This window comes from Amblyomma mixtum, chromosome 6, assembly GCF_055824585.1.
Source record: "Amblyomma mixtum isolate Tamu chromosome 6, ASM5582458v1, whole genome shotgun sequence".
NCBI classification, from domain to species: Eukaryota; Metazoa; Arthropoda; class Arachnida; order Ixodida; family Ixodidae; genus Amblyomma; species Amblyomma mixtum.
The window spans coordinates 14941652-14964103 of NC_143017.1; the positions used below are offsets into that span (position 1 = coordinate 14941652).

A 22452-nucleotide genomic window follows, 5' to 3' on the forward strand; every position below is an offset into this window, starting at 1 on the left:
GCACCCATATGCCATGTTTTGTGGCGAAAGACATCTGTAACCCGTAAAAAACAAAGATCCGAATATGTGTACAGCATCAATAACATACCGCTCACCCGAGTTCACGAACACAAATACCTTGGATTAATCATTTCACATGACCTAAGATGGGAATCACATATTAACAGTACAGTATCATCTGCTTTAAAACGATTGTTCTTCCTTAGAAGACGGCTTCCAGAAGCGCCACCGGAGACCAAACTGTTAGCATATAACACATTTATACGATCAGTTCTCGAATATGGAAACACGATTTGGTTTCGCTATACACAACAGATCATTAACAAACTAGAAGGAGTGCAGCGAAAGGCAATTGGATTTATCTTTAACACAGGACCAGTGATTCACCATCCCAACTACTAAAACAAGCATGTATCCTGACTTTACAGAGATGCGCCAGGCTAGCACGACTAAAATTATTGTTCCAATTAGTACATAACACATTAAACATAGATACTTCGTTATATATATCTGTAGATAAATCCAGACCATCCCGGCATAAGCACCCATTAACCCTTAGAGAGTGCGCATTCCGAACCGACTGTTTCAGATATTCATTTTTCCCGCTTGCCATAAAAGAATGGAATAGTTCGAACCCCTCTATCACTACTAATACATTTTAAAAGGGTAGAAAACTGAACTAGTTGGTTCATACTTCTTGGTGGGAACAGCCGAAATAACAAAACGCAGACACAGAAAGGAACACACAGAACGTAGACGAAGCTGACTGTCAACTAAAATTTTATTGGAAAAGCGCGGGTTTTGCACGACTTATGTGGCAAAGGTATGGGCTGTTCGTAATGTAGAAAGTTCATTTTCATTTTATTTCCTTAAAGGCCCCATGCCCGGGGTATTACATAAGGGGTGGTAACATATAAAGAAGACGTTCTTACAACTGTACATAATTTTTTACATTTTCATTGAACTGGGATGAGCAGGTGATGGTGGCAATGTCGCTTGGCAGGCCGTTCCAGTCTGCAGCTGTTCGGGGAAAAAGGAATTGGCGAAGGTGACAGTGCGCGAGAGTGGACGGGCCACATGAAAATAACTGGTGCGGTGTGATATGCGTGCTGGGGGAGGAAGAATATAAGGAGTGGCGCGCATGGGGCTATTGAAGATTTTATGAAATAATGATAAGCTGGAAGTGCGACGACGGAGTGATAAGGACGGTAAACCGGATGCCGTTTTCAAGCCAGAAACGCTAATGTCAAAAGCATAGGATGCGTGAATAAACCTGGCCGCGCGATTTTGGAGGGACTCAAGAGAATTAATGTGATAAGCTTGATGATTGGTTGGTTTGGGGTTTAACGTCCCAAAGCAACTAAGGCTATGAGAGACGCCGTAGTGGAGGGCTCCGGAAATTTCGATCACCAGGGGTTCTTTAACGTGCACTGACATCGCACAGTACACGGGCCTCTAGAATTTCTCCTTCAAAGAAATTCAACCGCCGCGGCCGGGATCGAACCCGCGTCTTTCGGGCCAGCAGCCGAGCACCATAACCGCTGAGCCACCGCGGCGGCTCTAAGCTTGATGAGGATTCCAAACTGGTGATGCGAATTCCAACTTTGACCGGACGAACGATTTATAGGCTAGTAACTTAACATGTTGAGGAGCGCGACGAAGATGGCGTTTTAGGAATCTATAGCGTTCTGTTGGCTGATGATATTGTGTTATTGACATGCAAACTCCAGGAAAGGTCAGTGGAAAGAGTTACGCTTAAATACTTGTAGGACTGAACTGGTTCTATGGGCACATGAAAGGTTTCGTAGGAACGAATGAGAGGATTACGACGGCGGTGGACAGATAAAAGCTTGCAATTATGGGGGTTAAGTTCCATTAGCCATTGGTCGCACCAGTTCTGGACCGCATTAAGATCAATCTGAAGAGATGCTTGGTTTGCGGGTTTAGTAACTGCACGATAAATTACACAGTCGTCAGGAAACATGCGTATGTTGAGGTGACTTGTGATGGCAAATCATTAACGTATATTAGAAAAAGTAGCGGGCCGAGTACAGATCCCTGAGGAACACCTGTCGTTACCGGGAGAGAGTTAGAGTTTGTATTGTTAACAGAAACAACTTGGGAGCGATTAGATAGGAAGGCTTCAATCCATATCAGTATGTAGGGGTGCAAATTTAATCTGGAAAGTATTGTCAGTAAGCGTTTATGGGGTACTTTATCGAATGCTTTAGCGAAATCTAAAAATATGACGTCGGTTTGTTGATTAGAATCAAGGTTGATGTGCAGATCATGTAAGAAAGTTGCCAGTTGGGTCTCGCAGGAGTAGCCCCTGTGAAATCCATGCTGCGCCGGGTGAAAAAAGTTGTTAGAATCAAGGAAGGCCATGATATGGGTATAGATGATGTGCTCCATGATTTTGCAGGCTACGCTGGTTAGGGAAATGGGGCGGTAATTTAAGGGCGAATTTTTGTCACCTGATTTGTAGACTGGAACGACCTTCCCATGTTTCCAATCCTTGGGCAGTTGGCCAGTGAGGAGTGACTGCGTGAATAACAACAAGGAAGATGCACATGTATATTTTGTGTTTTTTAGTATTTTAGTGTTGATGTGATCGATGCCGGCGGAGGATGACAGCTTCATTTTTTCTATTAATGATGAGATTCCTGTTGGAGAGAATATTGGCGGAGGCATAGGTTCCATGATATTATGTTGGTTCTGAAGGCAGTGAAATACGTGATTCTTTCGTAAAGACAGATGAAAAAGCCTCATTAAATAGATTGGCGCAGTCTGTGTCTGAGATGGGTTCACCTGATGCGTCGGCAAGAGAAATGTTGCTCGTGTGCTGTGGGTTGATGACTTGCCAGAATTTACGGGGGTTAGTTGTCAGCATTTTAGGCAAATCGACTGAAAGAAAGAACGCTTGGTTTCGCGAGTTTTTATTAGGTACGCTTTTTCTGCCACATAGTATTTATTCCAAGCGTTCTCACTGGGATGCAATTTCGCTGAGCGGAAGAGGCGTTTCTTTTTGTTTTCCAGACGTTTTAGACAGTTGTTGAACCATGGATTTCGTGGGCTGTTTCGTATGATTATTTTTGGAATAAATTTCTTTACCAATTCTTCAATTTTCTTTTTGAAAAATACCCAGTTTTCATGAATCGTTCTTTGATGAAAGTTGGGTTCCACAAGGGCTAAGGAGGTGCGAAGTTCGTTATTAATTGCAGCATAGTTTCCTTGATCATGCAATCGAATGGTCTGCCTATTTGTTACACGGGGCAGCGGTTTAATGATGAGGCATGCATGTATTATTTAGTGATCGCTAACACCTGGATGATACGTGATGGAATGAACACATTCTGGATGATCGGTTAATACTAGATTAAGAGTATTAGCGCTGTCTTCTGTTACACGCGTTGGTTAGGATATTACTTGCACCAGATTAAAATTAAGGCAGATATCAAGAAATTCATTAGCTCCATTTCATCCTGCAGCGGTTATGTTCTGCCAATCAATGCTAGGAAAATTTAAGTCACCAAAGACGAAAATGCCGGCGTTAGGATGCATAGTTTTGATTTCATTTAATGCATTATTAAATTTGTGCGGAAAATTTGGACTGTTATTAGGGGGTTTACAGCATTCGCCAACGATAACTGACTTTGGTGAAGAGTGGAATAGGACCCATAATATTTCGATGTCTGATGAAAGGTTGATGGCCGTGCATGACAGTTCTTGCCTGGTTGCAATAAGCACGCCTCCTCCCCTCCTATCTTTGCGGTCATTGCGATAAACACAAAAATTTGGCAAGTCAGCGAGGAGTTCCGTGTCAGTTATGTCGTAGAGAACAAAATTATAGAGAACAAACTTGAAAACTGGGCAACTAAGCCGTCACCGCAACGCTTGAGGCTTATTAAAGAACTGTACAGTGTTAGCGATAGAAGACACCTGTATGGCGTATAATCCATTTAGGTAACGGAGTTATCGGTATAAGATCAAAAGGAATTCCATGTACTCTAGCTATAATATGCATTGAAAGCGTGCAATAACGGACTCTGAAACCACGTTGCAACTTGGATGCAACGTTGGTTGGTTTGAATTGCGTAAGCGGTTTAATAAAGCGAAGTGATTAATCTAATATTTCAGATTTTCGCGGAAACATAACGATAGATAGGACAGCTGTACGCATATCCTCTTTAAGTGGATGCACAACTAAACATCAGAATCCGTACGTCACGTGTGAGGAAGGTGTCATCTATTAAATTCCCTTGTAATGCGGGAAGAAGTATATGGGCCAGACGGGAAGGTGCTTAAACGAGCGCCTAAATGGAACGTGCTCGCAACGTCAGAAACGGACGAAGACGAACATTAGCAGATCACGTTCTCTCGTGCGAGTAAAAAAATTGCAAGCCACTTTTTGAAAAATGTGTTGCTTTAGGGAAGAGAGAGAGAGAGAAGAGAGAGAGAGAGAGGGAAAGGCAGGGATGTTAACCAGAAAGGAAAAACAGGGAAAACATAACGCGTGAGATCATCGAAGCTGAAAGGTCGCACGTGCATAAGCACACCTTCCATTTTCCTCTGCGATAAAGAACTTGCATTTGTATTTAACTGACACTGTTTGCACAAATGATTACATCTCCTCTTTCTGGCGTATAAGTATGCTGCTCGTGAAGAATAAAAGTTGTTGAAAGTAAGCGCCCATGCTGTTCGTTTCTGTTTGTGTTTTCCACTTCTGCTGCGCTACAGTGTTTTTCAAATGTATCACCCGACTAAACCATAATGCTGCACTTCGGCTTTGTGCTGCATGCAGGAACACTCCTTTATTTTTTCCAGTTTTATTCAAGAGTGGAGTGGACGTCTGGAAATCGCTGTTGCACTTCGTGATCCCTATAGACCTTACGGCTTACCTGAGGCTTATTCCCCCCAAAAAACTGGATATATGTCGCTTTCAATTCATTTATTTTCAACTCGAGGTAGAAGGCCCCCAGGCGAAAAAGCTGTTCTACGACAGCTTGAAAGGTGCCTGGGGGCCCATACAAGGCAGCAGTGGTTACAGACTAAATTACACTGTGAGTACACATCTTCAAACAATCATTCGAACAACTATACAGTACAATAATTAACAAAACAATCGTTGTTAATGAGAATTTCAGGTGATCGGATTTCGGCCTCAATTCTTCCTGAACACCAGAAAACATAGCGGAATTCACATATGTCAGTCGTACTCTAATACAAAGTTAGCATGATTATTGTACACATGTTGTTTGATGGGTTACAAAATATTGTCGCAGTTGTTTTTTACTGTAGGTCTCGAAATATACATCCTTCTTTTCATAATCGTTCACAAGAAATGGAAGCAGGTACTTTAGGGACTGACAGAGATAATCGGTACGGCGATGTGGTACAAACCATTTGTCACAACTGCGAGTACGACCATCGCTTTTTTGTTTACGTAAACTTGCGGTGTTCTTTAAAAACGTTTGAAGGGCATTATTTGCGTAAAAGAAAGTGTGCAGTAAGCGAAATTCTAGATAATGTTTTGCTATTATTGCTTTATACTTCACAAACAATTCTTCTGTCGGATGGTAGTACGATACATTAGCAATATTACGAAGAGTTTTTTTCTGTAGAAGGAAAATTGCGTTAATATTACTGATCGTTGTTCCCCAAACAAGCGAGCAATAGTTTAAATGTGACGTGAGTAATGCGTGGTAAATGTGAACCTTTATTTTTTCCGGGAGATAATGTCGGCATCTGGCCGACATTATCTCCCGCAGCCGATGCTCCCGCAGCCGGTGATAGGGATTTGCGCAAGAAATCGATGTGGTGTGTCCATTTCATATCAGACGAGAATGTCACTCCTAAAATCCTATGTTGGTTGACAACTTCAATAGTAGCAGTACCGAGTGTTAAAAGATGATGCCTTACAGCCTGTTTGCCACTTGGTTTGAAAATTACGGCTTTAGATTTTTTTACGTTAATCTTAAGACCGTTGGCATTGGACCAGTTGATTGTCTTTGTCATCTCAGTTTCTGCTTTAGCAATCACCTCTTGTATGCCATGGCGCCGCCGCGGTGGCTCAGTGGTTACGGCGCTCGGCTGCTGACCCGAAAGACGCGGGTTCGATCCCGGCCGCGGTGGCTGAATTTTGATGAAGGCGAAATTCTAGAGGCCCGTGTACTGTGCGATGTCAGTGCACGTTAAAGAACCCCGGGTGGTCGAAATTTTCAGAGCCCTTCACTACGGCGTCCCTCATAGCCGGAGTCGCTTTGGGACGTTAAACCCCAATAAACCAATAAACCATCTTGTATGTCATGGCCAGAAAGAAACACGCTGGTATCGTCAGCGTAAAGAACATAACAAGCATCTGAATTGGGTTAAACAATGTCATTGACATATACATTGAAAAGAAATGGCCCCAAAAGACTGCCTTGTGGCACACCAAATGAAATGCTCTTAAAGGATGAGGTGTGGCCCCCAATACTGACACATTGCATTCGATCACTCAAGTAAAAGTTGAACAACACCAAAAATACACCGCGGACACTGTAAGCACTAAGTTTTTTCAACAGAATTTTGTGGTTTAGAAAGTCAAAGGCCTTGCTGTAATCTATAAAAATACCGAGCGTAAGCGTCTTGCATTCAATATTTTTGATGATGAGCTCTTTCATTGTTAGTAGCGCTGTTTCGGTTGATTTGCTTCGACGGAAACCATGTTGGTACTCTCGTAATATGTTATGTCTGGAGAAAAATTTTTCTATGCGCACCAATATTATTTTTTCTAGGGCCTTTGAAAACACGGGTAATATAGATACCGGCCTGTAGTTAGCCGCGTCGTTTTCTTTGCCGCCTTTAAAGATGACCGATACCTTTGCTTGTTTCATTCGACTTGGGAAACAGCCAGTTGTGAGGACGAGGTTAAGAATATATGTCATGTGAGGCGCAATAACGTCAGTTACGAACTTGACAGGCTTTATCTGATAATAGTCGACATCGACTGAGTTGGTGTTTCTCTGGTTTAGGAATGCGCTACAAATTTCGATTTCACGTTGATTCCAGAAATACGGTGGCATTTTGTTTGCCAGTGGGCGTTGACCCTGTTTCGTCGCAGGTTGGTTTTATCATGTCTACAAAATGCGCATTGAGATGCTTAGCTAAAGGTACACCCGAAATACATTTGCCATCTATTGACATTTCAGGGGGGCTGCACTTCCGACGTTTCCGTTGAAGAATTTCATTAATCACCTTCCACACTTCCCGAGAACCGGTTCCTGAAGCATCAGATATGAGGTTATTATAATAAGCAATCTTTGCTTTTCTTAACTCTTGAGTCAATTTATTTCGGTACTTTTTGAAGTCTGTTAGTGCTGTCATTTCTCTCGTACGCAAGAAATATTGAAAGAGTTTTTGTTTCTCCTTAATCGCCTTCAATTGATCGGGTGTTATCCATGGCTTCCTTATTTTTTTCTTTGTTCTTGCTTTCTTGTATGGAAAGCATTCGTTATAGAGGCAGCAGAACATGAGCAGGAATTTGTTATAAGCTTCAGAGGCATTATTCTCGTTATAAATTGGAGACCAGTCGTTGTTTGATAGGCGGGCCCGAAAGGATTCCATACTACCATTCGATATATTCCTATACACAGGTACGTCCTTGCTTGTTTTTTCTCGTGGTCTATAGCTGGAATACGCAATAAATATTGGAGAGTGGTCGCTTAAGTCATAGCATATGGTGCCAGCTGTATGTACAGAAATGTCCGAGTTGACAATGAAAAGATCAAGGACAGACTCGCCTGTGTCGGTTACCCGTGTTGGTGTATTGATAACAGAATAAAAGACAGATGCCAGAAGTGTGTTACAGAACTGAACTGAATGCGCGTCATTTCCAGCAAAGTTATATTGAAATCGCCTCCCATAAGAAAACGGTATTGATGAAAGAAAGCGTACTCCAACATTTCTTCGATGAAAGTCAAAAAATCGTTTTTGTTTTCGGAAGGAGGGCGATATACTACGGAAAACATATCTTTCCCACTGCAAACACATAACGCCTCCAGATCAGCAGTAGTACACGTGAAACGGTATTCCACTTCGCAGCACACATCATCCCTGATATGCCTCGCTACGCCGCCGCCACGTCCCTCAGTTCGGTTTTGGTAGTAGTGTTTATAGCCTGCTAATGTTAGCGTCTGGCTTTCATCGTGATACCATGTTTCCGCAATCATGATGACATGCATTCGGAACCGGAATTCGTCGAGAAACATAGTGAATTGTTCTAGCTTTGATGCCAACGAACGTGCATTGATATGGACAGCCGATGTTAAGGCCTGGGTTGGTGCCTGCAGTGTTATATCAGAAGGTGAGCAGAACTCTCGATATAACATGATGAGGATGAAAGCAAGGAACTAGCAACAAACCACCTTAGTCAATCTTTGACAAGTCTTTATCGTGTTCGATTCGCACCACGTCGCTTCCCGCAGCTTTCCGAGCAAGAACTTTTCCGTTCCTGGCCCATACAAACTTCCAGTCAAACTCACATTTCTTTTTTATCGCCAAGGAAAGAAGTCGCTTCAGCGTAGGGCAAAAAGGTTCGTTAACGAACACACTTTCTTTATCTACGAAGCCAACTTGTTCATTCGTTATGTATTTGCTTCGAGCCTTTTCCAGAAGAGTATCTTTTTTTTTCGCGGCATTTGAATTGCACAACTATGTTGCTTTTGCCGTCCTCACGAGTTGGCACGCGATCACAAACTTCTATGTCATCAGCAGTGATAGTCTCCCCTATAGCACTGCCTACCTTTGTTACCAGTTCAGCAACATTTTCATTTTCTTTCTGCACAAGGCCTTTTATTTCGTCTTACATCTTCGAGAGTACTGCTCTGTTTGAACCATTCTTCGCTGAAGCTGTTCAATGGCATGTTCATTAGCCTTGACCCTTTTTCGCAGACCTCTCTCTCTTCTCTTTGTTAAGATCTTTGTTTTATTTATTATTTTTGTTTTTTATTTAAAACATACTGCAGTCATTGAAGACCAAGCAGGAGGGCAATACAGGTAATAAGTAAACGCAATTCAGCGCCACCATTAGCAAGCAATCACAAAAAAGCAACACAAGCAATCATAAGCAATCGAATGGTATAAAGCGCGCAGCATGCAGTGCAAACACAGAAAAAGAAGGAAAAGAAATGAATCGCAAAAGCGAAGAGTAACATCAACGCGGAGCTTTTCGTACACATAATTAAATTCAAAGGCGCCAAACCATACGCACACACACACACACACACAGGAGAAGAAAGAAAGACGAGACAGAGCGCCACTCACAACTGATTTAATGTGCAGAAAGACACGTACATATATGTCACTGTCGGCGCATGCGCAAGGAAGACATTCAGCTTCGTGAAGATAAGCAGCGATCAAAAAACGCATTTTCAGCCTTATACAGGTTTATCGCCGTTTCGCTGAAGCACAAGTTGCCCCTCTTTTCGATATGGAATGCTTCTATCAGTTCTCTGGCTTTTGTCACACTACTCTTTGCCAAAATCCGCACATCAGAAAAGCATGGTTCACAAGTGCGCGACGGGCAGGTTCTGATGTACATGGGTAAATGGGGGCCATCTTTATTTTGTTCTACATTTCTTTGGTGTTCTCTGATACGCTTATTGACACATCGCCCGGTTTGTCCGATGTAGGAACTGCCGCAGGAGAGGGGAACTTCGTACACAACCCCTACCGCACATTTCGTGAACGGTCGCCCATGGCTGGTACCGCAGCCACTTTCTTTTACTTTTTCTTTTCTTTTGGCTATTCGAGAGCAAAGGCTTGCGAGCTTTTGGGGGGCGGTAAAAACGAGTGGCACCCCATGCCTACTCGCAACCTTCTTCAGGTTGTGGGACAACTTGTGCACATACGGCACAGCCACCGGTCTCACCTCTTCTCGAGGGACCTCCTCCCCTACTCCTACTACCTTCTTCTTCAACTTCCGTAGGAGGCTTTCGGCAACCTGTGTCACGACCGAACGAGGGAACTCGGCTGAAGCCAGCCTAACCAATTGATTATCAAAACTCTGTCGCATCTTGTGAACACATGACTTCCCTAGAGCAGACTCAAGGCAAAGTGAAGCAATTCCTCTTTTGACTAGTTTTGAATGCGAAGAGTCAAATGGCAGAAGCCCCTTTTTTGCACGTGGAGCATATGCCCAACACACCTGATCCATACAGAACTCAATGTTTAAATCTAAAAACTGTAAAAGATTGTTTTCAGGCAGTTCATAAGTAAAATCCAAGCCTTTTCCATGTTGTCTAAAAAGGGATAAAACACTGTTTACTGTACCAGCGAAGTTAGAGCTGCCGTCCTTAGTTAAAACAATCAAGAAATCGTCAATGTATCTAAAAACTTTAAAAACATGGTAGTTGGCAAAACCTGCAGAAGCTTTTCGTCAATTTGTGACCGAAAAATGTTGCATAAAACCGGGGCGGCACACGAACCAATGCAGATACCGGCCTTCTGCAGGTCGTGACACAGGTTGCCGAAAGCCTCCTATGGAAGTTGAAGAAGAAGGTAGTAGGAGTAGGGGAGGAGGTCCCTCGAGAAGAGGTGAGACCGGTGGCTGTGCCGTATGTGCACAAGTTGTCCCACAACCTGAAGAAGGTTGAGAGTAGGCATGGGGTGCCACTCGTTTTTACCGCCCCCCAAAAGCTTGGAAGCCTTTGCTCTCGAATAGCCAAAAGAAAAGAAAAAGTAAAAGAAAGTGGCTGCGGTACCAGGCATGGGCGACCGTTCACGAAATGTGCGGTAGGGGTTGTGTACGAAGTTCCCCTCTCCTGCGGCAGTTCCTACATCGGACAAACCGGGCGATGTGTCAATGAGCGTATCAGAGAACACCAAAGAAATGTAGAACAAAATAAAGATGGCCCCCATTTACCCATGTACATCAGAACCTGCCCGTCGCGCACTTGTGAACCATGCTTTTCTGATGTGCGGATTTTGGCAAAGAGTAGTGTGACAAAAGCCAGAGAACTGATAGAAGCATTCCATATCGAAAAGAGGGGCAACTTGTGCTTCAGCGAAACGGCGATAAACCTGTATAAGGCTGAAAAAGCGTTTTTTGATCGCTGCTTATCCTCACGAAGCTGAATGTCTTCCTTGCGCATGCACCGACAGTGACATATATGTACGTGTCTTTCTGCACATTAAATCAGTTGTGAGTGGCGCTCTGTCTCGTCTTTCTTTCTTCTCCTGTGTGTGTGTGTGTGCGCGTATGGTTTGGCGCCTTTGAATTTAATTATGAATAACTGCCAACTAGCCCAACAACAAGTTCTTCTTTTCGTACACGTTCTTCGAAAACCTATACATCATGCGCGGAAAAAACTTCTATTGGGAGTGCATTCCATTGGGAGACAGTGCGTGGAAAAAATGAGTTTTTAAACCTGTTAGAACGCGCAAAGGTTGGTTCCAGGTTGTAAAGATGGGAGTGCCGAGTTTGACGTCCCTCACGTGGATTAATGAACAATCGCGCGTTGGTACCAAGTTGGTGATTGCAAAGCCGATACAGAAACCGCAGCCTGGAAATCTTTCTTCTGCTTTCTAAGGTGAAAATGTTGTTAGCACTCATTAGAGACGATGGTGACTCTAATCTGCGGTATGAATTGCATATGAAACGAACTGCCTTTCTCTGTACCATGTCTAGGTTATTTACGTCTTTTTTCAAGTGAGGGTCCCATACTGTACAGCCATATTCCAGCTGAGGTCTGATAAGGGTATTGTATGCAAGCAGCTCAACATTGGAAGGGGCCGACCTTAATTTGAAACGAAGAAACCCTAGTTTCCTGAGGGCTTATGTACAGATTTTATTAATGTGGCTGGTCCAGTTCAAGTCGTTAGTTATCGTAACGCCTAAGTATTTACACTCGTTGACCTGAACTATTGGATATTCGTTGATTTTGTACAAAAACTGAGCCGCAGATTTCTTGTTTGTTACCCGAAGAAGGACAGATTTTTCTCTGTTTAATTCCATAGACCAAAGATTACACCACTGGTTCACAGCATTAAGGTTATTGTTCAAAACGATTTGGTCTTCGGTACAACGGATAGTTTTCAATCTTGTTGTTCAGCTAGTTTCTTTTTGATTTCCTCAAATTCTGCATTGATAAAATTCATGGAGTCTTTCAAACTTTTCATTTCAGCACGAAGCTCACGTAGTTCGCTTCTGGCATCCCTGTCATCATTCGCCGAGCCTTTAGGCACCACTACGGGATTCACTTGGTACATACAAAGAACAAAAGCTTCGGCAGCAGCAACAGCAAAAGCTACACAGTTCCCCCGTTCGACAAAGTCCAATTGATACACCAACCTGCAGCGTAAAACACGCAGGAATCAGCGAAACAGTCGGTTTTCCGTCGCTGCTGCCGAGTGCCAGATCCGGGGTGGGAGCCTTCTTTCTAGGTTTGCGCTGGTGACGTCGGTAGTGACGTCATATGCGTCAGAAATGCCCTCGATGGTCGATGAAACGTCCAGGTGACAGCGACGATGGGTACAGCTCTCTTCTTTCTGCAGCGTAAAACACACAAGAATCAGCGAAACAGTCGGTTTGCCGTCGCTGCTGCCCTTAAACCCTTCCTATAATTACCTACAGGTGGTGACTGACAGGCTTCGTAAGTGAAATAATATGAACCCGCCAGCATCGCTGTTAGAAAAGTGCTATCAGAAAAAGAATACCTAGTTTCTGTTGCCGATAATTTGGTATACGCCTATCGGCCCCGGACTGTCACGAGTATTGCTGTCCTGTAAGCGTTCTTTCCGCCTTCCTGGTATCCCTTGACACGTAAGAGCTCCTGGCGCATATGGCATTCCACGGCGACCGACATGTTCCAGGCCCGCTGCACCTCACATCTACCGGGCTGTTTGTTTGCAGATCTGCGCAGGTCCGTGCGATCCCGCTAATGGACTGAAGATGGCGCCATATGCTCTGCCCTCCCAAGTCGGCGCCGGCAGCCGCGTTTCTTCGTCGGCCGGGACTGATGTGCGTCTAAATTTGCCTCAGCCCCGTCGGTGCTTACCTTCTCGGCCATGAGCGCCCACGGAGCGGCTTGTTTTGCTGGAGGATGTATCTTTACGGCCTGGCGGTGGCGCGTCTGTTCTCTGTTTGTCGTCTGCTTTTCGGAATCACCCGCAGTTCTTTTTACTCCGGCGCACAGGGGAGGGCCCATCGCGGCTGTCTGCTTCGGCCAGCAGAGGTGGGACGGCCTTAACCGGCGCTTACGGAGGAATCTCTATAAATAGGCAAGACTTGGAAATGCTCGCGAACCAAGCGTTCTCGTTCCAAACCCCCCAGAAAGATGGCGTCAGCAGTCACCAGGTTACTTAGCACTTCAGAAGCTTCGTTTTCTTGGCTTTAATGGATTGGCTAACCTAACGTGGGAACATCATGGACAAAAAAAGTTCCCCAGTTTGTTTCACTCTGAGCAATGGAACCAACGTGCGCAAAGTGGTCGAGAGGAAATATAATTTGGGCTCTCTGCAAAACACCGATCACTGAACGAGCAAAAACCTGTGGTCTATGTCGCCACCAGTCGTGCATGAAGTGCTATATGAACTACTGGCGCAGTATATTTTAGGGCGGCTCTTGCAGCCGCATTGTCTCAATTAGTCTCGGCCAGTTCACAGACGGGATTAGGAAGACGGTTTTCTTGGGCATTAGCGACGGCCGCCTTGTCGTGTTCGCCTGCAACCGTACTGTGTTGCTGATGAGTAGAGGGCTTTTCTGCTCCGGTGTCCAACCCGCATCGCGTCCTTGTTCTTAATTTAATTTAATTGGTTATACTCTTCCTCACTTGAGACGTTTTAAAGGCGATAGGCAGGAATTCGAATAAAATATTTTTATTTATTTATTTATTCCATACCACAGACCTTGCTCAGGTCCAAGCAGGGTGGTAAAAACAACACTAATACTAATAAACAATGCATCAGTCAATGTAAACAGGCAACAACGAGTTATTACAGTCTGTTACAGATCGGGTAAAAAAATGAAAACTTGAATACATACGTCTGTGCAAAATAAGGGGTTAGTGAATTCGGATGATGGTATTGAGTAAGCCTAGAAGTTGAACGAGAGAGACAGGATGAAGGGTTAACTGCTAAATCTCCATTAAAAAGCATGGATAGTAACCGCAATCATAGATTTTAGTTCGCTTCTCACAAATCTCGATGTCATTAAGACACATTATTTGTGAGGGAGAGTCATATCCAGACAATTTGGAATAGATAAATCGCAAGGCTTTATTCTGTATCCTTTCGAGACATTTTATATCTTACTGAGTAAACGTGTCGCCAACAATGCAGGCATATTCAAGTTCAGGTCTAATTATTCAATAATAAGCAAGTAATTTTACGTTAGGTGGACAGTTTTTAAGTTTCTGTCGCAAAAAATATAATTTGCGCAAGGCCGAATAACACACATTTTCAATTTGTAAATTCCATGATCAGTTGCTATCAGTTGTGACACCCAAATTCTTATATTTGGTTTCTTTCTACAGACGCTGTAAGGGAGAGCGGAGCGCTTTGACGAGAGAAGCAAAGAAAGACCGCCTCCAAAGTGTTAAGCCGCATTCCCCAGATCTTGCACCAATCAAAATTTAAATTCATTTGACCATTTGTTGGCAGCTACGGTAGCGGAGACGACGGCCGTGCTATATCTTCCGCCCATATTTTGCAGCATCGCTTTCTACCGGACGTGTCTGCAGCTCCCGCGGCCAGACTTTGTTGCCGAGTGCAGCTCCACGTGACTGCACCAACACTGTCATTCGGGAAAGGAGGCCATCAGCCATTGGATGTCCCGGCGTGACGTCACATCGACTGAGGCTACATAATCTGCGAGAGCTTCATCAAGCATCACTTGGCAGCTACGGTAGCGGAGACGACGGCCGTGCTATATCTTCCGCCCATATTTTGCAGGTTGGCTACCAAACATTTTCATTTACTGCATGTAAAACTATTCAGTGTGAATCCGCTGCCATATTGCTGCCAAGCACTTTGATGCGCGTCTTGTTTTAGAACTAGTGTGCCTTTTTGGGTTGTAAAACGTCTGAGAAATGACGAAAGAACTTCAGAAAATGTTTGAAGACTTGAAGCGTGAAATAAAACAAGAGTTTCGCGACATGAGAGAAAGTATCGAGCGAGACCTCAGGAAAGATATAAGAGAAATTAAGACTAGCATGGGCTTTATTAACCAAAGCTATGAAGAAATAAAAGATTCCGTGAAAAGAGTTGAAACAGAGAACAAGGATCTGAAAGAAACAATCAGAACGCTGCAGGAGGAACGTCAAACTCTGTGTGCACAAGTAAAGGAACAAGAGTGTAGACTCATGCAGAACGAACAGCACTCACGGTCCTTCAACATCGAAATTAAAGGAGTGCCACAGATAGACAACGAAAATTTACAAGAACTGTCCAAAAAACTGGCTCAAGAAATTGACATGCCTCTGGAGGACTGTGACATTGAGGCTTGTCATCGTGTTCAAACTGTTGGAAATACTGCCTCCCCTAACATAATTTTGCAGTTTACACGCAGAGCTCGGCGAAACTCTTTCCTGGAAAAAGCTAAAAAGTGCAGACTTACGGCAAATGACCTGGGGCTAGAACCAAACAACCAAATCTTTGTAAACGAACACCTGTGCCCAGCCATGAAGCGCCTCTTCGGTGCTGCAAATGCAGCGAAAAAAGCGCAGGGCTGGAAGTACGCGTGGGTCAAGAACGGAAAAATTTATGTTCGCAAATCAGATACCACACCTGTCATCCTTATCACTTGCGTGGATGACATGACCAAGATGGTGTAAATTTCTTGAACCTATATAACTTGTTGTCCAGCCAATATGGGCTTCCTACCACAGGAAATTCAGAAATTAGTTCTGACCAAAAAACCAGCCCTATCTTTTTTTCACCAAAACGTTCGCTCTTTAAAAAACAAAGAAAGTGAAATGAATGCCTTGTTAGATCTTTTCGGAGTGTCATTCACGGTGCTAATGCTTACCGAAACGTGGTATGAAGAAGAATCGGCTGTATTTCACTTACCAGGTTATCAGTGTTTCTTTCGCAATCATCAGGACAAGAAAGGGGGTGGTGTTTCTATTCTTGTAAAAGCGAATATTATCTGTGATACCGAAGAACGATTCTGTGCTATCACACCTGACTTTGAAGTGCTCACCTTGCGCCATCTTGATAATATGTTTTGCGTGGTGTACAGACCACCATCGGGTACATTTAGCAACTTTCTGACCTTTTTAGACGAAGTTTTTGAGTATGCTGTGGAACAGAAAGTGAATATATTTTTGGGTGGAGACCTGAACGTCAACATGCTCATACCTACGCCAAACCAGAATGAACTGAGCCTTACTATTTCTGCATATGGGCTATCAAATGTTATCACTCATCCAACACGGATCACAGAGCAAAGCTCTACTTTATTAGATGTGTTTATTACTAATGTTGACACTGACACAATATTCGCTGGAACTATTTATACTAGCATGAGCGACCATCTGGGAATATTTCTATTAGTGAATAAGCCCTTGCCGATCAAATGGAATACAGAGCAAACTACTTATCGCCAAGTAATTAATCCTTCTCGCCTTGAGTCATTCCGCTGCGCAATCGAACACCAAACATGGGAGTCCGTCTACACACACAGTGATAGTAATACTGCATATTCAAAATTTATAAGCATATTTAAAGATATTTACCACCTACATTTTCCGTTAGTGCAAGTAAAGAAACCGAAGAAAGCGCGAAAACCTTGGTTAACGCGAGAATTACTGAATATGATTAAGCATAAACATGCGTTGTTTGCCAAATTTGTAAAAACAAAAGATTTAACAATACTTGCACAATTTAGGACCTATCGAAATAAAGTTACATCTAAACTGAAGCAGGCTAAAGATTCTTTCTTAATAAACATGTTCCGGGGTGAATGCGCACAACGTCCAGATGCTGTTTGGCGCAATTTGAACCTATTATTACATCCCGGCATCAATGCATCTACGCTTGACTCCCTTACACATGAGGGAAAGCTACTCACCGGCACTTTGTTGGCAGATGGTTTTAACCGCTTCTTTATTGAACAAACTAAACACTTTAACCAGGACGTGAGTATCTGCCGCAATTACGCTGAGTACGTGAAAGGTAACGACAGTACGCAATCTCTTTTTTTTGCCCCAACTGATTCAATTGAAGTTCTCGCTTGCATAAATAATATCAAAAATAGCAAATCACAGGACTCGAATGGTATGCAAATATTGCCTGTCAAGCATGTTCTTGACGTCATTTGCCCTGTTCTTACCTACATATATAACCTAATTTTATCCACTGGCGTTTTCCCTAAAGAAATGCAGATTGCCCGAGTGGTACCAGTATTTAAGCATGGAGATAAAAAATTACTCAATAACTATCGACCGATTTCCATACTACCTGTGCTTTCTAAAGGTATTGAGAAAATAATCCACACCAGAATTACCTCATATTTTGATGACAATCGCTTATTACTTGACTTCCAGCATGGCTTTAGAAAGCACAGGTCTACTGAAACGGCGCTTCTAACACAGAAAGAAATTATAATAAAGTCTTTCACAGAAAATAAACTCGCCATTGGTATTTATATCGATTTTTCTAAGGCATTTGACCTCATTAATCATAATATTCTTCTTTTTAAATTAAATAGGTATGGTGTACGTGGCGTAGCGCTAAATTTATTAGAATCCTACTTATCATACAGAGCTCAGTACGAAGATGTAAACAGAGCAACTTCTTCTACCCTCTCTATAACATGCGGAGTGCCCCAAGGCAGCATACTTGGGCCATTACTGTTTTTAATTTACATAAATGATATTTTCCACTGCACAAGTAGCGCTCATATAGTATCATATGCTGATGACACATCTTTTTTTATCACAGGTACTTCCGAAACAGACATTGAAAAACAAACAAACAGTGCACTTACTCAACTCGGCTTATGGGCAGAAGCAAATTATCTGCGAATAAATCTGATAAAGACAAAAATTATGTTATTCCGTCCTAAGGGAAAGAAAATATCACATGCTATCAAAGCCGTATTCGATAATCAGCCTATTGAACTCGTTGAGTCTGTAAAAACACTGGGAGTAACCTTTTCAAGCAATTTATCTTGGAATGCACACATAGAATACATTCGTTCTAAAGTTGCCTCAGCCCTGGGTATACTTGCGCGTTTTAGACACATCTTTCCAACAAAGGTAAAAATCATGCTTTACAATGCGTTAGTACTTTCTCATCTTCAATATTGTAACATAGTTTGGGGCACAACAGGCATAACTAATCTTCGAAAGATACATCTGCATCAGAAAAAAGCAGTGCGATGTATTGCCAATGTACCATTATTTTCTTCTACCACTAGTCTTTTTGCAAAGTATGAAATTCTTCCCATATTCGCATTTTATACTTACAGACTACTATTAAATTATAAATCTCAATTAAAACGCCCCAATAATCTCATCATTTTGCTTGCACAACTCGGAGAAAACACCAGCTGCCGTGACACGAGACATAGAGAAACCTGGTTTGCCCCAACACCAAAAGCCCACTATGTGAATGAATCCGTATGTTATAACCTTCCAACTCTGCTGAACAAATTAATCCAAGAAAATTTTGATATAACCAACAAATCAAAACTTGAAATTCTGGAATATTGCCGGACAAACTGTTTTCCTTGAATTTCAGGTGCCGTTTATTATTTTTATTTAATTTTATTTGCGGTGTTCTTTTGTGATGATTTATGGCATTTCCTTTTTTGTGTGTTCGTTAGTGCATGATGTGCATAAGTGGTCTGTAAAATGCTGATTTATTTTTTTTCAGCAGTGAGTGATGTATTAATCTTGCTGATATATTTTTATGTATGTATGTACGTATGTATGAGTATAGCCATCGTCTTCCTCCTGTACTGTCGGGAATGTAAAGGAGCCGGGACCCTTTGTCAAGCTGTCACCACAGCTTTTAGTCCCGGCTCCTCCTTCGTAACAAAGGAAATAAACTTCAACTTCAACTTCAAGTGACAAAACGTGTGGAAAGCGCCACTAGAATACAGCGCATGAAAAATAGCATATGCCAGTAAGGCATGCCATTGCGGAAACGCAGTGATGCGCACCGATATGCGGACATAGTATAAAGGAAAACTGACTGCAAGGCTGTTTTCTTTTTAGCCGTAAGGTTGCTGCGCTTAGCTGGATGCTAATGAGAAATTGCCCTTGAAATGAGATTTACGGCACCCTAGGGGTTTCCCCTAAATTGGAGGAGATATTGGATGTCGGCTGTGAGGCCAGGAAAGTGGTTCCAATCTTTTGAAGTCTTAGGCATAGATGCCTGAAAATAAGGTTTTTTTACGGCATGAAAGTACTACTTTATGGATGCATCATCTGTACGCAATGAAACGCATGCTACCGGAATAATCAGTTCAGCTCGACAAGTGGGGTTGGCAAAATAGATGCTGTGAAATACAGAAAGCCAAAATATTTTAAGGTTAAGAGGGGTTACTGTTATGAATGCTTCAGATAAATGGTAGCTTGAACAAACATGTAACCTATGAACCGACAGGCAAGACGAACTTGAGTTTCCTCTGTTTGCGCCTGTCTTTGTTCAGGCTAGCAGTTACGTCTTCCTCATCGGCACACCCTGCTTAAATGAATTTTCAAACACGTTATACTGGCTGCGCGGTTCATATTTAGATCAAAAGGTGGTTAATAAAATTTTTAAATGTAAAAATCCCTTCGCTTAAAAAGCAGCACTAATGGGTGTGACTTTACTAGCTTCATTTGTGTGGAAGCAGCACGCTATGTTGCTGAATTTAGAGAATTGTACTTAATGCTCTGTTCATTTAGAAAAAAAGCGCTTCCGTCCACGTCTTCCTTCTTCTACTTGTCCTTTGTCTTTTTGCGCTGGTTTATCAAAGATCAAAAGTCATTCACCCGTTTTATTAAAGTCTTCGTTCTCGATTTCACTGTTTTTAAATTTACTACAAAACACTCGTCCACCGTCAGCCGCTCCTTTCACTCTTTACCGTTTTCAGACGCTTGATAGCGATTGCTTTCTTGTCTCTCGTTTAGTTCTTGCGCCCTAGATGAACTGGTTCGCACAAGGTTGCCTTAATTAAAAAAAAAAGCTTGATATAACCTACAGGCTGCCCACAGAAGGAGTCCGCCCTAACGCTGCTGCCATACTGGATTTCTTGAGGCGCCCCCTCTAGACAAAGTGGACAAGTAAGTTGGGCTTTACCAACGCAGCGCGAAACACCAGGACACGCTGTCCGTGTGCTAGTTTTGTCATCGTGTTTCGTGCTGCGTCGGTAATGCCCCCTTTAGGTAATGACAATCGTTAATACCTCCGTAGAAATGGCAGCCAAAGGTTAGCACACGTGTACGGCGTGGTTAGCTTTAGGTTTCAGTTATTTCCGACGAAGAGCTGGGCCTCATTACGCGAGAAAAGCTGCCATTGACAGCTTGAGCGTGGCCGTGCAGCTGCATGCACATAAACACTGTGCAAAACGCTGAATAATGTGCAGACATTTGAGCACATGACAAAGTGCTTTCACCTGAGTGTAGTTCAGTGCATCGATGTAGTACGGTGTATCACATTGCTACGGAATGCCATGAGGCTCATTTTAGAAGAATGTTATGAATACATTTTATCGAGAAAGGATACAAGGTAGAAAAATTGGGGGAAAATGAAAATGCAGTTAGTGCCATTATTTGCTCAGAAATTGGGATCACTTGCCAATATAATCGCGTATCTATTGAAGCGATAACTTCACTAGGCCGTGTAAAGCCAAGGGTGTCGTGCTTTCAGTTTTTACCTCGAAGCGTTTATCACGCGATAGCGTATGCAGTTCGTTTGGTCGCAAAGCCGTAAAGCCGTAGCCGTGACATGCCATTGACAGGAAGACCTCAAAAACGTGGCGGAATTATTCCCAAAAGTTTCAAAAGAAAAGAGAAATTCGTCAGCGTTGGGGTTCGAACCCAGGCCCTCTACCGCAAGAGCCGCTGGTTCAAACGTGTTAAAGGGGCACTAAGTGAACGCGAAGGTGAGAGAAAGTGCAAAAGAAAATAAGGAAAGCGCGCTATCGCATCTACTCTCAAGGTGAAGTGTAAGTGTCCTCCAATTTTTACTGTTCAAACTGCTGAATTCAAGATTTTCATGCAGGAATTTGCTCAATAAAAATGACAAGTTGTACGTGAGTTACTGCACCTGCGTGGTATCAGCCATCTGCCAAGAATGTGATTGTCACTCCCGTAAATTTGCCTTTTTAACTGTTGTTGTTTAATGCTTCTCGCCTTCGTTTGTACATACGCGATTTTATGACTGTCTTTTATCGTTGTTTGTAACTAGCAACCACTGTCTTAGTATCTGTTTAAACTACCTATTTTGTGTTAGGAGGTCCCACTGACGGTTTTTAAATCATGGGACGTCCTAAAGTACTAACTTCAAATAATAATTTTGCTTTTATTATTGATGTTCAATAAACGTGACTTGATATAACTAAGATGCCCTTCAACTCTTCACAGAAAATAAGTAAGAGTCCAGTAGCCTTCCATACCAACGAGATAGTTCAGCTATTCTTTTCTTTCTGCGGACTAGATTTCGCCGCTCAGCCGCTAGAAGACGCTGTGACCATAAGCCTGGTTTGGAGGTGCGTGAGTGCCACTTTTTCTGGTTACTGGCACGGCCGGTTAATAAGCAACGCATCCACTGGCGTCGCCTGCGTTTGGCATGTTGTGTCCCCATCTCAGTGGTGGCAATGGCGAATAGCTTTTTGTAGCAGGCTTTGTAGGAGGCGAAAATTCCACTTTATAGCAGCTGTATCGTGTTTTGTAACAGGGGCCCGCAATTAGAAATAACAGAGAAAAACTAGCCGACGCTGAGGCAGCGATCGAATATCGAGCGTTAAAACACATAACATAGGTCACCGGTTCGAATCCCTGCCGTGAGATAGGCTCTAACTTAACTAGACAGTTTATGATGCACGAAGCGCTAAATCATATGCCACCACCCCGAACACTTTGCGACAAAGGGTTGAGCCACAATGCTCATATGAAGATTCGTAAAGGCGTGGAATTGGGGGTACATGGGTCGCCGATTCGAACCCCCACCACAAGCTAGGCCCTAACTCAACTTGTAAGTTTTTAAAGCGAAAGCTTTACTACTTGCACTTTCAGCCTTTGCCGTGGCGCGGCGGTGCCACCACCACCGGCGCCTAACGCCTGCGCTCTCCGCTAGGAGCGCAACAGGTACTTTGTGACGTCACGCCGAAGAGAAGGGCGACCGACTCGCGCCGTCGCAAGCCGCGGCGGTGCCACTGCCACCACGGAGTGGCCTCCGCGTTCGAAGCGCGCTTTTGAGCAACGGCGCGCGCCACCGCCGGAGCAGATCGCGGCGGCCACGACCACCGGCGCTTAAGGT

General features: G+C 43.2%; 1 long non-coding RNA gene across 1 annotated transcript; it reads right to left on the minus strand.

Moving 5' to 3' along the window:
* Positions 1-682: 682 nt before the first annotated feature.
* On the minus strand, positions 683-12988 carry LOC149338267 (uncharacterized). Its single transcript, XR_016283426.1, has 4 exons — positions 12697-12988; positions 12332-12528; positions 2475-2541; positions 683-1020 (listed from the first exon to the last, which is right to left on the minus strand). It is a non-coding gene; the product is annotated as an uncharacterized LOC149338267 (long non-coding RNA).
* Between the last annotated feature and the right edge of the window lie 9464 nt (positions 12989-22452).